The sequence below is a fragment of the Orycteropus afer genome, unplaced genomic scaffold (assembly GCF_000298275.1).
Source record: "Orycteropus afer afer isolate SDZICR_OR568_19922 unplaced genomic scaffold, OryAfe1.0 scaffold00160, whole genome shotgun sequence".
NCBI classification, from domain to species: Eukaryota; Metazoa; Chordata; class Mammalia; order Tubulidentata; family Orycteropodidae; genus Orycteropus; species Orycteropus afer.
Genome location: NW_006921747.1, coordinates 2,762,191 through 2,782,190, shown reverse-complemented (window position 1 = coordinate 2,782,190; position 20,000 = coordinate 2,762,191).

The following is a 20,000-nucleotide window of genomic DNA, read 5'->3' as shown; positions in this document are numbered from 1 at the left end:
GGGCAGCAAGACCTAATGGTTTTACTAACCTGGGGTAACTGTTACTATGAATGGGCCCTAACCTGTTTTTCATCTTTTTTGCATCACTTATCTCAACATTCATTGTTTGGAGTGGTGAGGGGAATGGTAGTGATAGGGCAAGAATCCAGATGGGTAATATGCCCATCCTTCTGTCAAGAGAGGACAGAAACACTTGATTGTCAACTTCATTATATCTGTCTACCATGCATAACCAAGAAACCAAACCCACTGCTACACAGGAAAAATTGAGAATATATTATAAAAAACTCATTATGATCAAGTTGATTCTTACTCATAGTGATCTGATAGAACATAATAGAACTTCCCCATAGGGTTTCCAAGGCTGTAATCTTTATAGAGGCAGATTGTCACACCTATTTCCCATTGAGTTGCTGTTGGGTTTGAACCACTAACCTTTCAGTTAGCAGAAGATCACTTAAACACTGTGCCACCAGGGCCTAACATGTAGGAAAAGAATTTTCAAAAGAAGATTGGAATGTCAGAAAAAGATGATAAAATGAATACTAAACATCTTAAATGAAAGATATTCCATAGAGGCTCAAATTAAGTGGTCATAGGTAGTAAACATCTATTTTCTTGGGCACCCGTTTTTCCATTTGTAAAATGAGAGATTGGGCTTAGTAAGATTCCCATCATCTATGCAACAATAGTACTCATTCCCCCATTTTTCTATCCCAGTCCTTCCAGAAAAAAACAAAAAAGCAAACCTACTGCCATCCAGTTGATTCCAACTCATAGTGACCCTTTTAGATAGGGTAGAACTGCCCCATAAGTTTTCCAAGTCTATAAATTTTTACAGAAGCAGACTGTCTAATCTTTTTCCCATGGAGTAGCTGGTGGGTTTGAACCACCAACCTTATGGTTAGCATCTGGAGAGAATTATGTGTATCTCTCTCTCTCTCTCTCTCATCAATCAATCATCTAGCTAGCTAGCTATCTGTGTTTTGTCTATATGTTTGCTAAGCTTGCCTGATGTTAATTGGTCAAACTCTCATTTTTTCATACCTAATGTTGTTCTTGTTGTTACATGCCATCGAGTCGGACCCGACTCATAGCGACCCCTCCTTGGGTTTCCGAGGCAGTATCACTACGGAAGTAGATTGCACAACCTTCCTTTCAAAGAGTGGCTGGTGGGTTTGAACTCCTAGCCTTCTGGTTAGCAGTCAAGTACCTTAGCCACTATGCTACCAGAGTTCCCTTCATACTGAATAGAAATTTAAAAAAATAATAATTGTGACAGTGCTTCCAAATGTGGGTGCTCCATGCATCCTCCATGTCTGGTAGATAAATGACATTCAGGTTGCCCTCTGGATATCCCACAGAGTTCCCATATTGGAGAATTCCTAGGAATCACAACACTTACTAGTTACCATGGTGTAAGGCACAATCCAGTTCATGCAAGGCCTACTGTGTTTTCTATTTACCAATAGCAAAATCCTTGAAACTGTTTTTCCCTGCCTTTAGTAACTATGAAAATGTGACAACAGAATTGGGACTTGTATTGGTTTCTTGAATTTCTCTTGAGAATTAAGAAAGTAGTCTGTGAAAACAGATAAAACTAAGGAGAAAGATTATTATTCCCTCTGCTGAAAGTGTGTGTTCTCAGAGACTAAATGATTAGTCACCTCCCCTTATGTTATTAAATATGGGTCTTTGTTATCTTTGAATTGTATTTTGAGTTATTTGGAAGAATGAAGTAGACCTGAAATCTACCCTGTATCTGAGAGGAATTGGAATCTCCATTGTTTACAGAAGTCAGGCAGGATGTGAAAGAGTGGCATAGTTGGTGTTATAATGAATAGTAAAGTCTCTGGAGAACACATGCCCTGTTTGAAGGAGTAGCCCAGATCCATCTTCAGCCAATCATTGCCTTTTGGGAGTATTAGCCTTGAATTTCTTCATCTTCTGATTTTTCAAAGTGACCTAGGATTTGGGGTTTTTATGTGCATTCTTCTGATTTCTAATTGCTTGCAATTACTTAACTTAAAAAATAAATATATTTAAAAAACTGTGTAGGTTAGGTGTATACGATGAACATTTATAGCAGGTAGGTGCATTTCTTAGAACAGTTAACCATGGGAGATTAGAAGGGCAATATTTGCACAAGGAGATAGCTCAATGGGCAGGAATGTACAGGAAAGAAGGACACAGGACAAAGGTAACCACAGGGAGGAAGTAGGAAGAAAGCTGTTACATTACAGGGATGTTACCAATGTCACGAAATAAAATGTGTAGGAACTGTTATAAGGAAAATGAATTTGCTCTATAAACTTTTACCAAATTAAAAACAAACAGGAAACAATGTAGGTCAATAACATACATCTGTTGCCTGGGGGTCACCAATTGCAAACTCTGTTCTAAAGTAATACTGATAGATAGAAGAGAAGAATGAAAAAATTCACCCTTTCAGATGATGAGATATATTATGTCAGAATCTGAACTCTTTGTCATTATCCAGAAAGTCAACATGATGTAATTGACTAAACTTTTTTTGCATTTGATTACTGAGAAAAATTATCACAGAGAGACTTATTAAATAAAAGGAGATTGGTTGTTCGAGTCTCAAAGATCTGGATTTGAGTGTTAAAAAGGATAGAGTAACTGGATAAACAAAGGCAACTTACCTGAATTTATTAATTTTTTTTATCTGTAAAATGATCAGTAGCTCAACATCATAGACTTGTCTCCTATGTAAATTGCCTGGCCTTTGATTTGATCCTATTTCCAAGGCCTGGATTAGCTCAAAGTTCTCCTCTGTCCTCAGCTGTGAAGCCTTTGTTGTTTCTTTATTTCCACATAGCTAAGTACTCATGTCCTTCTCCCTCTTAGACTTACATTAGACCCTGGCACCAATCCTGAAACTTTCACCTTGTCCTTAAAAAATCCAGTCACACTTAACATTATGTGGATTGGCAAATTTCATAGAGATTGTTGGAGGTCCCAGGCCAGGAATCAGTACGTTTCCTAGTTCCTCTATCTCTTTCTAGCTCTCATATCACCTGCCTTCCAAAGTCCATATTCCTGACCTAGACTCAACCTACCATTTGTAGGTTCAGTAAAGTATAATCTCATCTACCTCTCTGATTTTTATAAAGCAGGTAGCCCTCTTGGCCAGTCTGCCTTCTTCAACCTTTGTGGAATCCTGATGATTAAAATGTTTCTCCATCTATACCTCAAGTGGCTTCACAAAGTTCCCCGCCATGACCTATAGGGCTCTGCTATAGTCTACTTTCCCGTTACCCAACTTGTCTTTGAATTGCTGGCTAATTTGATCTGTGACTACTCCTTCTTGCCCTGAGCCATACTTGGATTTTTTGAGATCAAGTATATTTTCACTTCTGGGCTTTTATATTTTCTCCATACCTGCAAGGCTCTGTATCAATGGCACCTCTAATTCTCTTATTTAAATTTGCAGCCTTCTCTTGTCCTGTCATTCCTTGGCTCCTTTATCTTGCTTTATTTTCCTTCACGATACTTCTGACCATTTGACATACCATATACTTACTCATTTTATTGTTATCTTTCTTCTTCCAGTAAAATATAAACTCTAGTGAAGTAAGATTTTATTTATTTCTTTTGTCACTGCAATTCTTCACAGCATCTGAAATAGTGTCTGGAGCATAATCAATGACTAATAAATATTTGTTGAATGAATGAGTGTGGTCGAAAGATAGAAAGATCCCTCTAGTAACTGTTTTGAGAATAGACTGTAGGGGGGCAATAGTGTAAGCAGAAAGAACAACGAGGGGGCATTTGCAATAATCCAGGAGAGTGATGATGGTGGCTCAGAGTAATACTAGAAGTGGAATTCATGAGGAGTTATTGAATACTGGATATATTTTTAAGATAAAGTCAAAAGAATTTTACTCAAAGATTGTTGTTATTGGTGTGAGGTGCCCTCAAGTTTGTTCCTATTCAAAGTTACCCTGTGTACCACAGAATGAAATGTTGCCTGATCCTCTGCCACTCTCACAATCATTTCTAGGCTTGAGCTGATTGTTGTAACTACTGTGTCAGTCCATCTCATTGAGGGTCTTCTTTTTCACTGACCCTCTATTTTATCAAGCATATTCTCCTTCTCCAGGGCCTGGTCTCTCCTGATAACATGTTCAAAGTATGTGAGAAGAAGTCTAGTAAGACGTGACTTCCAGGGAGCATTCTGGCTGTACTTCTCCCGAGACGTACTTGTTCATACCTAAAGATTAAGGGAGGAATATGAGAGAAATAAATGAATCAAGAGATAAGCTTAAGTTATTTGACCAAAACAACTGGAAACATTGAGTTTTCATTAGCTGAGATGGGTAAGACAGTAAGTAGAACAGGTTTTGTAGGAAAGTTCAGGACTTGTTTTGGACATGTTACATTTCAGATATTTGTTGTTAGATATCCAAATGGAAATGTTAATTAAACAGTTTAATGTGCAGTACTTTTGCTCAGCAGATGAGCCCAGGATGGAGATCAAAACTGGGAATTCATGGGCAAGTAACCCTGTGGTTAAAATCATGTAATTCATGAGATAAAGCATAGATATAGGAGCAATGAGGAGCCAAGCTTGGAGATCTGGGGATTCCAAGTAAAGGAAACCAAGAATAAACAGCCAAGGAAGGATAAGGAAAACCATCACTATAGTGTCCTAGAATACATGGGAATTCCCCCCCCCCCCCCCCGCAGCACAGGATGTGGAATACTGCTAATATATCAAGTTATATGATCACTAAGTATTTACCTTTGGATTTAGCAATGGGGAAACATTAACCAGTGAGGATAGGATTAAAAGTCTAATTGTATGTAAGAGAAAATGTTAGGAAAAGAATTGAACATAAGTAGACACAACTTTTGAAAGAGTTTTGTAAGAACGGAGGGTAGTAGTTGAGAAAGAAAGCATTATCAAGCAATTCTTTTAGAGATTTTGATGGAATTGATGCACTAGAGAGAAAGGTGTTAGAGAGAATTGCTGGAATTGTGCTTTGACTAGGTGAGAGGAGGTTAGGTCTAGTACAAACTGGCACTGCCTTGGGCAACCTAGGACTTATGGTCACCCTACTCATTGTTGTGTTGTTGTTATGTGCCGTCGAGTTGGACCTGACCCATAGCGATCCCTCCTTGGGTTTCCGAGGCAGTATCTCTATGGAAGTAGATTGCCCCATCTTCCTTCCGAGGAGTGGCTGGTGGGTTTGAACTGCCAACCTTCCGGTTAGCAGTAAAGTGCCTTAGGAATTATGCTGCGCTACTCGTAGGTATTAGAATATAGAAGATGAGGGGGAGACTTCAGAGTCTAGGGCTCCTTGTGATAACAGATGAAAGGTATAATGAGCTTAATCCTATTGAAATCAACAAAAATGGTGTTGGAGTGTTTGAGTTGGAGTGCAATGGCTTGTGTGGATAGACCCTAGAGATAGAGACAGTGAGGCCTGGGGCTGGGTACTTTGAGAAAAAAGAGCTTCCCTCTTGACTCTTATTTGTGGTGTAAAGGTCTAGGGGTGTGTGATCTACATCTTAAGGCACTGGAGTTACCAAGTGGAAATGAGAGGTCAAACAAAACTGGGCCACATCCAAACCTATGGATTTTCACTTGACCACTGTACTGGAAGGATAGAGGGGCTGCAAGGCCTTTGACATTTCACAGGAAATTAGTTGGTCTTTCTACACTGACAAAATAAGGTCCAGGAACAGCATGGCCAAGCGAGTTTACATTTTCTATCATTAGGATTGACACTTTGGTTTCAGTTCTCAGGTAAGCTACAGGCACTTTGAAGTTTTGAGATCTGATTAATTAAATACTGCCTGATTGGATTCTTTGTCTATAAATACATTGTAAAGCTTGTTCATAGCAGAAGTTTCTCTTTCATTCTGAAATGTTACTGTTTTGTGAATTAAATGATATTTTTTTAATAAATGGAGGGAGAGATAGTAGTTAAAGTTCTCTCTAATGGGTTTATTGTTTGAACTGAAAATATTTGAGCTCGGTGATCCACAGTCAGGAGTTTGTGAAATAACTATAGTGCAGACCTTGCAGTCTGCTGTTATCTTTCAGACTTCAAAAATGGCGGTTAGTGAAACCTAGCATTTAAATAAATACATTTGGACCTAATTTCTGCTTTTCACGCTGTGAAAGAACTGTCAAATTTGATGTATAATGACTATACGATTTCTTGTAATGCCATACACACACACTCATGTGCGCATACACACGCAAAACTCTGAAAAACAGATTTGAGTGTCATCTAAGTAAATTCTCTGTGGGGTGCAGACCCATTTAGAAATTACTTTACCTTTTGGCTTTTATACAACAAAGCAGGAGCTCGTTGTAAGGAAGTGAGTATAAAGTGGTATCTCAGGGACTAACAGAGTGAAGCCTCACGGAGCCCTGAAAATGAAAAACATTGACATTATTTAGCTATAATTCTGTTTCCTTGAAAGAACTAACCTGTAGTTGCTGTCTGAGATGTATGGCCTCTGCCTTAAACACCTTCTCTCTCTTGCTCTATTTTACACTTTGATTTCTCTGTTAAGACAAACATAAATCATGAATTTTGAAGATACTTTAGTTTTCCAATATTCTACTCAATTTTCCCTATGAAATATTAAAATCTTATAGAAATTCTTGTGTTCTGACATCCATACCATATCTTCAGTCCTTTAGCACATCTCTCTTAATTTTGAGTTTGGAAAAGCCAATTGATAATTGAATAGAGGAGAATGTGCTCTAGTATAGAGACAAGAGATTTGAGTCTATTTCCAGCTCTGTACCTGTTAGGGACATTACATTAAACACTTTCAGAACTTTAATGTCCTCCTTTTTAAAATGGAGTTGGAATAAATTAGTTAGATTCAAACTCTGCTTTCTGGAAACCCAGTCTGCAGAAATGTCTCAAGGGTCTATGTAGGGTTTCCCTGCGTAGGAGGCAAGGCTCTTTTCCCCCAAAACACCCAATAATATTTTGTTTTTTAAAATAAAACAAAATAGAATCTAAACTTTGAAACTGAGTCTCTTAGAAAATCTAAAGAATCCTTTCCAGGTTCAACATCCTTTCATGTGCATGATTTTTAGTAAAAACAAGTTTCAGTAAGTCACATACTAGTATTCAGGTATGTTTTAAAACACAAAGCTTATAATGATGCTTAGCCTTGGTATTTGCAATGAAATGTTCCTTCTATGCTGTAAGTTTCATGAGAGGGAGGGCTATGTCTTTCTAAATCAGATGAATCTCTAATACATTGTAGATGGTCAATAAAATGTAGCTGGATGAGTGAAAAATTAATTAGATGAATGAACACCACCCTGATGCTTTTGGTTGTAACTTTTAAATTCAACTCTGAGGCCTCTTACATCAATACTTTATATCAGTTCCTTTCCTTCTCTTCTTGGTGATTTTGAGCAGCTATCTTGTGGGTAATTGCCCTTGCTGTCCACGTGAATCTCAGAAGACGTTAGAAGCATCGCAAGCTACAGCTTGGAAAAATGTTTCTCTTTAATAGCAGGTGTGACAACTTGAACAGAGTCATCAAAGAGGGATGAACAGCACAATAGTCCTTTTCCTGTGTCACTGCCTTTGTTTATTAGTTTGTCCATTGATCATTTACTATTTCATTCAGTAGATGTATATCATCTACTCTATGTTAGATCTTGTGCCAGAAAATGGAGAGTGTACAGTCTTTTGAATGAAGCACACATATTGGGTTATATCAACCCAATATGAACAGATGCCATGAGAGAGATAAGAGCACTTTGGGAGCCAATCCACTGCCATCACATTGTTTCCAACTCATAGCGAACCCTATAGGACAGAGTAGAACTGCCCTATATGGTTTCCAAGGCTGGAAATCTTAATGGAAGTAGACTGTCTCATCTTTCTCCCACAGAGAGTCTGGTGGGTTCAAAACACCAACCTTTTGATTAGTGGCCAAATGCCTTAACCTTTACGCCACCAGGGCTCCTCTGGGAGCCAGAGCAGAGAGTAATTTTTCCTGGCTAGAAATTTTCATTAGTAGTTTTCAGCTGCAATTAACCAGTGCTGTGTCAGTGATTTGGACATTCTACACGGGAAAATCCAAGGTTGGTGTAGTATTCAACAATATTATCATAAGCAAGCTCTTCTCATACTTCCTGTATTAATCTCCTAGGGCTACTCTAGGAGCTCTGGTGGCATAGTGCCTAAGGCACTTGACTGCTAACCAGCATGCTGGCGGTTCAAACCCACTAGCCACTCCTTGGAAGGAAGGTTGGGCAATCTACTTCCGTAGTGATACTGCCTCGGAAACCCAAGAAGGGGTTGCTATGAGTCAGGTCCAACTCGATGGCACATAACAACAACAACAACACAAAGAAGACCAGTTAATACCACTAATATTTAAATTTATGCAACAACCACTAAAGCTACAGATGAGGAAACTGAAGAATTTTATCAGCTTCTACAGTCTGAAATTGACCAAACATGCAATCAAAATATATTGATTTTTACTGGTGATTATCATGTGAAAGAAAGTTGGAAACAAGAAAGAATGACCACTAGTTGGATAATATGGTCTTGGTGATAGAAATGATGCTGGAGATTATATGATAGACTTTTGCAAAACCAATGGCTTATTCATTACAATAACTTTTTCAACAGCATACATGGTGGCTATGCATATGGACTTCATCAGATATAATACACAGGAATCATATCGATTACATCCGTTGAAAGAGGCAATGGAGAAGCTCAATATTATCAGTCAAAACAAGGCCAAGGGATGACTGTGGAACAGACCATAAATTGCTCATATGCAAGTTCAAGTTGAAGCTGAAGACAATTAAAATAAGTCCATGAGAACCAAAATAAGACCTTGATCATATCATTCCTGAATTTAGAGACTATCTGAAGAATAGATTCGACACACTGAACACCAGTGACCAAAGATCAGGTGAACTGTGAGATGACATCAAGAACATCATCCATGAAGAAAGCAAAAGTTCATTAAAAAGACAGAAAAGAAAGAAAAGACCAAAGTGGATGTCAGAAGGGACTCTGAATCTTGCTTTTGAATGGAAAGTACCTAAAGCAAATGGAAGAAATCACAAGGCAAAAGAGCTGAACAGAAGATTTCAAAGAGAAGCTCAAGAAGACAAAGTCAGTTATTAAAATGAAATGTGCAAAGACTTGGAGTTAGAAAACCAAAAGGGAAGAACATGCACAGCATTTCTCAAGCTGAAAGAAGTAAATAAAAAAATTCAGGCCTCGAGTTGCAATATCAAAGGATTTAATGGGCAAAATATTGAATAATGCAGGAAACATAAAAAGAAGATTGAAGGAATATACAGAATCACTGTACAAAAAAGAATTGGTCAATGTTCAACTATTTCAGGAGGTGACATATGATCAAGAACCAATGGTATTGAAGGAAGAAGTTGAAGCTAGCTGCACTGAAGGAATTGATGAAAAACAAGGCTCCAGGAATTAACAGAATACCCCTTGAGGTATTTCAACAAATGGATGCAGCACTGGAGGCACTTACTCATCTATGCCAAGTAATTTGGAAGACAGCTACCTGGCTAACTGACTAGAAAAGATCCATATTTGCACCCATTCCAAAGAAAGGTGATCCTACAGAATGTGGAAATCATTGAACAATATCACTAATATCACATACAAGTAAAATCTTGCTGAAGATAATTAAAAAAACAGTTGTAGCAGTATATTGACAGGAAACTTCCAGAAATGCAAGCTGAATTCAGAAGAGGATATGGCATGAGGAATGTCATTGCTGATGTCAGATGGATCTTGGCTGAAAGCAAAGAATACGAGAAAGGTGTTTACCTGTGTTTTATTGACTATGCAAAAGCATTCTATTGTGTGGATTATAACAGATTATGGATAATATTGAGAAGAATTGGAATTGCAGAACATTTAATTGTGCTCATGGGGAACCTGTACACAGATTAGGAGGCTGTCGTTTGAACAGAACAAGGGGGTACTGCATGGTTTAAAATCAGGAAGGGAGTGTGGCAGGGTTGTATCTTTTCGCCATACTTATTCAATTTGTATGCTGAATAAATAATCTGAGAAGCTGGACTATATGGAGAAGAATGTGGCATCAGCATTGGAGAAAGACTCCTTAACAACCTTTGATAAGCAGATGACACAACCTTGCTTGCTGAAAGTAAAGATGGCTGGAAAGTACTTATCGATGAAGATTGAAGACTACAGTCTGCTGTATGAATTACATCTCAACATACAGAAAACAAAAATACTCACAACTTGACCCAAATGCAGCATCATGATAAATGGAGAAAAGATGGAAGTTGTCAAATATTTTATATTACTTGGTTCCACAATCGACACCCATGGAAGCAGCAGTCAAGAAATGAGACATCATATTGCACTGGGTAAATCTGTTGTAAAAGACCTCTTTAAATTGTTGAAGAGCAAAGATGTCACTTTGTAGACTAAGATTCACCTTACCCAAGCCATTTTATTTTTAATCACCTCATATGAGTGTGTAAACTGGACAATGAATAAGAAATACCGAAGAAGAGGTGATAGTTGTGGTGTTGGCGAAGAATACTGGAAGTACCTCGGACTGGCAGAAGAATGAACAAATCTGTCCTTGAAAAAGTGCAACTGGAATCCTCCTTGGAAGCCAGAATGACCAGACTTCATCTCACCTACTTTGGTCATGTGTCAGAATGGACCACTATCTGGAGAAGGATATCATGCTTGGTAAAGTGGCTGGCAGGTCAGCAAAAAAGGGGAAGACCCTCAAAGAGATGGATTGACACAGTGGCTACAACTGTGGGCTCAAGTATAGCAAGGATTGTGAGGATGGCACACAACCAGTCAGTGTTTCGTTGTGTTGTACATAAGGACACTATGAGTCAGAGCCAACTTGATGGCAACTAAAAACAATACTACTACTCATGGATGTTAACTGATAGCATCTTCAAAGACCATATTTCCAAAGGTCACATACACATGTATGAGAGGTTAGGACTTCAACCTATCTTTTGGGGTGACATACTTCAATCAGTAACAACACTTCCTTTCTGCCATCCTCGCCATTTCAGCAGTCTCAACTCAGAGTTGCAGCGTAAGTGTAGGACCTCAGGAATCACAGGCTTTCTAAGGCCAAAAGAAGACAGGCAGCCAGGGTGGTGAGAGAAGGGAGTTCTCTTCAGACATGTATTGTCTTTCATTTGTTGTTCTTAGCTGCTGTCAAGTAGGCCCATGGGGACCCTTTGCCCAGTGGAACAAAATATACTGCCCTGTCCTGTGCCATCACCATGATCAGTTGCTCAAAGGATAGACTCTTGTGATCTGTGGGGTTTTTATCAGCTGATTTTTGGAAGTAGATTGCCAGAGCTTTCTTTGTAGTCTGTATTAGTATGAGAGCTCCTCTGAAACCTGTTTAGCCTCAGAGTAACACACAAGCCTCTACTAACAGATGAGTGGTAGCTGCACATGATGTGCATTGTTTGGAATTCAAACCTGTCTCCTGAATGGAAGAAGAGAGCTCCACCATTGAGCCACCAATGTCTCTTCCTTTTAGTTGGGAGGAAAATTACTCCTAGATGCCTTTAATCAACTATCTCTCATGTCTTATTAAGTCAGTCATGTGGCTACCTGAAGGTATAAGAGAAATTGAGTATCTAGTTTTTAGACTTTCAGAAACAGGAGACCAGCATGGAAGAATGAGTTGGAAATGACTTTTGAAGAGTCAATAAACCTGTCATTGAGTCTATTCCAACTCATAGTGACCCTATAGGACAGGGTAGAAGTGCCCCAGGGTTTCCAAGGCTGTAAATCTTTATGGAAGCAGACTGCCTCATCTTTCTTCCACAGAGTGACTTGTGAGTTTGAACCACTAAACTTTTGGTTGGCAGCTGAATGGTATAATCTTTGCCACCAGAAGTCCTTTTGATAGGAGCTACCAAATACAGAGAGTCATGGAAGATGCTTTCAGAAATGGTTGATAATTTAATCTATGTCTTGAAAGATGGGCTGGAGTAGTGTGGAGCAGAATGAGGTGAAAATTCTAGTCAGAGGGATTATGAGAGAAAGGCCAGGGCAGGGAGTTATGGAAAGCTCCATGTGTTGAGGACCAGACAAAATTTCAGTGTGGCTATGACAGAGATTTTTATGGAGAATGTGGCATTAGACAACACTAAGCAGGTAGAAATAGATTTGTGTGTGTTATGCTAAAGAGTTTGGATTTTATCCGATAAGTAACAGTGATTCTATAGGCCATTTTATTCATAAGTCATTTTGTTCCTGTCCACAACTCCAAAATTGGGGGAAATTATGTGAAAGAATAAAACCATCACACCTTCATCCTACAAATAAATTTTAATGAGAAATAAATGTTAGAATTAACTGAAATGGAAAAGCATGTAAATAATTTCTATGTAACAGGTGATTTTATTTTAACCAATTGATGTATTTTAGCGCTAATCCTAGGGCTTTGAGAAAGTTAACAAGAAAGCGCATTGTTTCAAAAAATCCTCTATTTTTAGAAATGCTATTAGTGGAAGCATCAGCTCTAACCTTTTCCTTGTTCTCTCTATGTCATGCATATTAATTAACACTTCCACCCTAAAAGAAAGTGTTTCTTCCCATGTGCTGGGAATGATATTTTAGAAGCAATGCTTTAGATTAGAAACCTCAAGAAAAACAGAGTGATTTATAAATGGTCTTTGCTGCACATAATTTCCTGTTTATCACCCTACAACCTCCACATCAAGATCAATTTGAATTTATGATATGCTTTATGAAGGACAAAGCAGTTCAAATGTACCTTTGCATGATCTGTGAAAAATAACTCAATAACCAATTAAATGATACATGAAAATTGCATGAGAATTATCATAAATACTAAAGAGAAAAAAAGCTTTTAACTTCATTGGAAATTCCTATTTGCAGATAGTTCACATGGGTGTTAGAAATCATTCTTATCTAGTCATTAAAGCAGGAATACAAAAAAATCTAGCAAGGGAAACCATAGCACAGTTAAACTGCTGTTCATACTTACATGATGAAACTATGGTTTTTTGTATAATTTATGATTTGCCTTGTATTGATTTAGGTTGGCTTTCCCTAATTAATAAAAAAAAAAAAAAAGAGACTTGCTTGTTTGGGTACCCACCACACAAAATCTACTGAAAGTAAATTTTCATTCTTCATTCCAGATCTCCCAGGCTATTACAGGACATTTGCATTTTCTTTCACCATTGCAGAATACCCAAAGTACTGCAAATCTTCCCCAATCTTTGAAAGCCAATAATTAAAGTTTTTCATAAAGGTATTTCAGTGTGACCTTGGAGACATCCTTCCTTTTAATATCAATTTTACACAGGCATCATAAATATAATATAAAGAAAATTGAAAACATCAACAGCAGTGACAAAATAAGCATCATTTTCCCCAGACCACCCACCCAAACATACACACATACTTACCCACCAACAGACTTCATGCCTTTGTAAGTAGCTCCTTAATAGATGCTGAGACATGCTGTAGTAAAAATTCTAGTTCAGAATGTAGAAATAATATTTTCAAGAGGATGTTTTAGAGGAGTAGACTAAACCCTTTGAAAATATGAGTAGTAAATAAATTGTTTTTTACCATTGAGTAAAAGTTTTATGGAAGTATTTAAAAATGTATTTCATCACCAAATGCTGGAATTTGAGGATAGACAATGTTGTAAAAATTGATATAAAATACAAAGGACACACCAAAATTGAGTTAGTTCTAAATGGTTAACTGGATATGCCAAGCAAAAAGTGGCAATATAAGTTAAAGCACTGAGGTTTTTGAAAACCCTGAAATTGAGACACTGAGGTTGAATCAGAAATTCTGAGAGCTGGAAAGAGATGAGGACCTCAGTCCCAGACTGGGAAATGGAGCTTGGAAAACTGATCTGATTTGCCTGAGTCCCTTGAGTAGTAAATGCAGATCTGGATCAAAGACTGAGCTCTTCTCAACTTCTTAGGAAAGTGAACAAAGTCCCTTCTTGTTCTATAAAGACACTTGGAAAGGGAATAAATTCACATTCAGCTTTAAAATGGAGCTAACCTGACATGTCTGAATGCTACAGGAGTTTCTTATTTGGCCTCTAGCCAGAATGATAAACCTATTAAAATGTTTAAAAAGAACCTGTTGCTTTTGTGTTGCACTTTTACTCTCCAGTGACTTCCATGTCTACTTCAACCTTTAACCTTTCACTTACTAACCTTATTTCCTGCCTATAACCTGCTCTTCTGTTCCTCCTTAATAGATCAGAGAGGATATGTGGCTTACTCAAGGGCCAACCAGTAATGGAATTTTACCCAGAATCCAGATTTTCATTCATATCTGTTCAGAGTCCCTAGGATCTATGCTACCTCTCCTTTTGTTCATTGTTTGGAATAAAAAAAAAAAAAAGAATAAAAATTTAGAACAATTTGGTACTAAAGTTTTAACCAACTTGGAATTGTGGTAACACAGTTTATTCCTTCGCAGTCAAATTCTAACATTCTGATTTGAGACTACTAGTATTGAATCTATTTCTAACGTTATGTGCCATGTCAGGGAAGTTACTTTTCCTTTCTAAGGCTCAATTTCTGCATTTGTGAAAAGGGCATCGTAGTTATAACTAAGTCTTGGAAATGTGAGTATTAAACAAGATAGTGTGCTTAATAAACTTTGCATATTTTTAAATTCTATGAAAAAATATTTATTGGGCAACAACTATGTACCAAAAACCTGTACATAGACTAGGAGGCTGTCATTTGAATGGAACAAGGGAACACTGAATGGTTTAGAGTCAAGAAAGGAGTGTGTCAGGGTTGTTTCCTTTCACCATACTTATTCAATCTATATGCTGAGCAAATAATCTGAGAAGCTGGACTATACAAAGAAGAATGTGGCATCAGGATTGGAGGAAGAATCATTAACAACCTGCAATACGCTGATGACACAATTTTGCTTGCTGAAAGTGAGGATGACTTGAAACACTTATTGATGAATATTTAATATAAAGTAGACAAAAATCCTCACAACTGGACCTATAAGTGACATCATGATAAATGGAGTAAAGATTGAGGTTGTTAAAGAATTCACATGCTTGGTTCTACAATCGATGCCAATGGAAACATCAGTCAGGATGCCATTCAGCACTGGGCAAGTCAGCTGCAAATGACCTCTTTTAAGTGCTGAGGAGCAAAGATGTCTCCTTGAGAACTAGGGTGCACCTGACACAAGCCATGATATTTTCAATCGCCTTTTCACAAATGCAGAGCTGGACATTGAGTAAGGAAGACTGAAGAAGAATTGATGCTTTTGAGTTGTGGTACTAGCGAAGAATGCTGAAGGTACCAAGGACTGCAAAAAGAATTAACAAATCTGTCCTAGAGGAAGTGCAGCCAGAATGCTCCTTGGAAGGGAGAATGGCCAGACTTCATCTCACCTACTTTGGTCATGTTATCCAAAGGGACCATTCCCTGGAGAAGGATGTCATACTTGGTAAGGTGGAGGGTCAACAAAAGAGGGGAAGGCCTTCAAAGAGATGGATTGACACAGTGGCTGCTGCCATGGGCTCAAGTATAGCAGGGACACAGAGCTGGCATGGGACCGAGCGGTGTTTCGTTCTGCTGTGCATAGGGTTGCTATGAGTTGGAGACATCTCAATGACACATAACAACAACAACACCATGTACCAAAGAAACCCTGGTGGTCCAGTGGTTAAAGTGCCCAATGGTAACTGACAGGTCAGTGGTTCTAATCCACTAACATCTGCATGAGAAATATGTGGCAGTCTGCTTCTCTAAAATTTTCAGCCTTGGAAAACGTATGGGGGAAGTTTTGTTCTGTTCTTTTGGGTGACTATGAGTCAAAATTTGACTCAGTGCAACAGGTTTGTTTTTTGCTTTTACTGTGTATTAAACTCTGCATATAGCTCAAATAAATGGTAGTTGGTGTTCTTAATAATGTTTTCTCTTAAATTCAAAAGTTATTTATTCATACTGTGAACAATAGCATTTTCAGGCTGGAAGCAATTATGGTCATCATCTAACCCAGTGCTCTTATTTTACAGCTGAGAAATCCCAGAGAGGTTAAGTGGATTCTCAGGGTCATACAGTATTTATTGATCAATGAGTATTAGCATTAAAATAGGATCCTTATAGACATATAAACCAGTTCAGGATCACCAGCTTGATCATTTAGTTATTCCGTGACCTGGGCTGCTGACTTTACCTCTGTCATCTTTGGTATCCTTATCTGCAATTTAGTGATGATAAAAGTGCCCAATAGACATATTATCAAAATTAAATTTGATAATATATTTAACATAGTGCTTGGCACATTGTAGTTTCTCAATAAACATGAAGTATTATACTGTTCTTTTATTTTGGATGACTATTAAAATTGTTCATTCATAGGTACTTGTAGCACTAGAATTCTGGCATTGGTACCCAAGCCTGTTTTGTTCTACATCTGTGATAGATGAGAATGCACCAGCTTATGTTGGGGTGTTTGCGAGAACTTTATAAATATGAGTCACATGCAGTCCATTTCTTCTTTCTTGAGCCCTATATCATTACTTAAGGTATTTTCAACCAAGTATTTGGGTTATTACTATGTATGTAGTTGAGCTAGATGAACATTATTGGAACATGAGAAACAAAGATCAGAATTTTTCTCAGAATCTAATATTATTTATTAGGTTTCTAGGTTACAAGAAACAGGGATGAGTTTCTGCAAGAATGTGATGCTACCTCTTTCCAAGTATGTTGTTCTCTGTTTCTGTTCTTTCATGGGCTTTGTTGACATCTCTGTCACCCTCTCTCTCTCTTTTTTCTCTTCTCTCTGATTTCTTCTTTTACTAACAACTGCCTAACTCCTTCCATATATTCTTGTAGAAACTACAAAGAAGAAGAATCTTCTTAATCCAGATAATTATCATTGTTCTCAGGGAACAAAGGAGCCCTGGTAGTGCAATAGTTAAATGCTTGGCTGCTAACTGAAAGGTTGGCAGTTTGAACCCGCATAGTGGTTCTGTGGTAGAAAGACTGGGACATCTGCTCTTGTAAAGATGACAGCCTAAAAAATTCTATGGGGAAGTGCTGCTCTGTCACATGAGGTTTCTGTGATCTAAGACCAACTAAACAACACCTAACTACAACTCATGGGAGAGAGTTGTTGTTATTGATTTGTTTTCTTGATTTGTTAAAAACATGATCTCTTCATAAATCTCTAAACTACCTATTATTTAGGTGACTTTGAATGGAGTAAATACCATTAGTTCTAACTGGGACCTACCCATTTTACAAGGAGAAGTCTGAATCTTTCTTTATTAAACGGAAGGCTCTGGGTGAAGCAGTTTGTCAGCTAGGGTACAATGAGTATGGTGGGAACTTTCACTGGTACTAACATACCTACTGGGAAGGAAGGTTGGACAGTCTACTTCTGTAGTGATACTGCCTTGGAAACCCAAGGAGGGGTTGCTATGAGTTGGGTCTGATGTATGACAGCACATAACAACAACAACAACATACCTACCAATTAATAATAAAACAATAGGACTCAGTACTGAATCTTGAAAAAACCTGGAACTGTTTTTATTATTGGACTATATGATTATATTTTGATATTATTAGACAAATCCCTGGTGTATCTGAATATATAACTTGTATATTTGTTAATATAATATTAACATTTGTTACCTCACAGCAGTAGTGAAGGTATGTTATTTGGACAGAAGTGGAGAAGAGGACATAATTAGTGTTGCTGTACATATATATTTGTGCTATATTATTTACCTTGTTATGAGAAGCATGAGCTACTGGTATAAGGTTTTGAAAAATCAAGTAAATATTTTTTAAAATGTAAATTAATTAGTTCATGCTAATAGAGCATGGACTAATTTCTAATTAGCAGTAATAGTAGAATAAAATTTAACTTAGGAAATAGTTCCTAAAACACCCATTATGTATAATTTTCAGGCCTATGAAGAAGATGCAGGGAAATATAAATCCCGAGCAAGATGTGTCTATGTTCTCTAACTTTATTCAACTTCAGTTAAATTTCTAGTCTCCCTCTTGGCTGAAATAAAACATAACTTTGAACTCATTGGTGATAGTCCCTTAGATTCACAATCCTCTGGGAGCCCGAAGACTTCAGCAGGGCTTTTGAGCTTCAGTGTTGCATCAGAAGGTCTTTTGCAGTTGACTTCATACCAGCCTTAATTCACTAGCTGTCAAAAAAGAGAAGTCCTGAATGTTCCCAGTGAATTTTTCACTATCCCATCATTGCATGCTAATATGTGACTGTGCAGAGTGTAAGAATATGTGAACATACATATGTATCTTCCAAAATAATGTCTTTATTTCACAGGAATTGGCTTAAACTGGAAGAATAGAGGGTTTTCAGAAACGTGCATGGTATATTTCTACAACTGTTAGGTAGCTTCTTCCAATAAAGAGAAAGTTTCCCTGGCAACAGTGTTGTAAGTCACTCCTTCCTGGCCTTGTCCAATCTTCATGTAATAGAACTTACTCCTGATATGTGTAATAGGCTTCTTTGTAGACTTTCAACCTCTATTTAATTCCTAAAGGAACAATGCTTTATAAATCTATCATCTTTCCCTCCTTGGGTTTCCGAGGCGGTATTGCTACAGAAGTAGATTGCCCAACCTTCCTTCTGAGGAGTGGCTGGTGGGTTTGAACTGCCAGCCTTCTGGATAGCAGTGAAATGCCTTAGGCACTATGCCACCAGAACTCCCAAATCTATCAATGTTCATCATTTATTTATTTTATATGTATAATAAAATCTATATTTTTTATACAGAGTAGTTACCTCTCAAATACTCAACTTACTATATAAGTGAAGGAATTTTCTTAGACAATTATTTTTATGAAAAATATTATGTTATACCAAGCTCCCGTAGATTTCTAACCCTCCCCAAAATAGAGTGGCTCATCGACACTGGACTCACTTTTTAATTTGTAAATTTTATAAATATACTTGTTGAATAAACTTATACAATCAAAATAATAGCCCAAAGTTTTATTTTAGCTTCTGGTTCAATATGCATCACTTAGACATTGAGTACTATCATTGATTTTAATTAACTGTTATAGTGTATCTAATTTTAGAGTACTAAGACCCAGTGCTTGTAAGACAGGAAGCTTGGCTCCTCAGTTGGACAACCTTGAGCATGTCAGTTTCCTTCTCTGAATCTCAGTTTCCTCATCTATAAATTCAATGAGACTTAGTCATTCAAAAGAGTGCCTGGCACTTTGCCAGATACTAGAGCAAACTGTAAAAATAACATCTTCACTGTATTTCCTGAAGATTTGAAGAGAGAATTGCATGCCACAATGCAAGAATTTCTTCATAATATAGTATTGTGCTGGCATAAAGTATAACTATTATTATTATTATCATTTCCTATGTAAGTTTCTGTGAATTTGTAATACTTGGTGGCTTGTATGTTACTGTGATGCTAAAAGCCATATCAGCAGAGTCACCCATGGTAGACAGGTTGCAATGGAGCTACTAAACTAAGACACTCTAGGAAGAATGACATGGTGATATACTTCTGAAGAAAATTGGCCACAAAAATCCTTATGAATAGCAGTGAAATATTATCTGATACAGTGCTGAAAGAAGAGCCCCTCAGGTTGGAAGGCACTCAAAATACGACTGAGGAAGAGCTGCCTCCTCAAAATACACAGTCAGCCTTATTGATGTGAATGGAGTAAAGCTTTCTGTACCTTCATTTGCTGATGGGACATGACGCAAAATGTATCTGCATGTATCTATTAATAATTGGACCATGGAATGTATAAAGTATGAATCTAGGGAAACCAAAAGTCATCAAAAATGAAATAGAACAAAGATTGATATCCTAGGCATGAGTAAGCTGAAATAGACTGGTCTTAACCATTTTGGATCAGACAATTATATGGTCTACTACATTGGAAGAGCAGGAGGAAGGGGTGG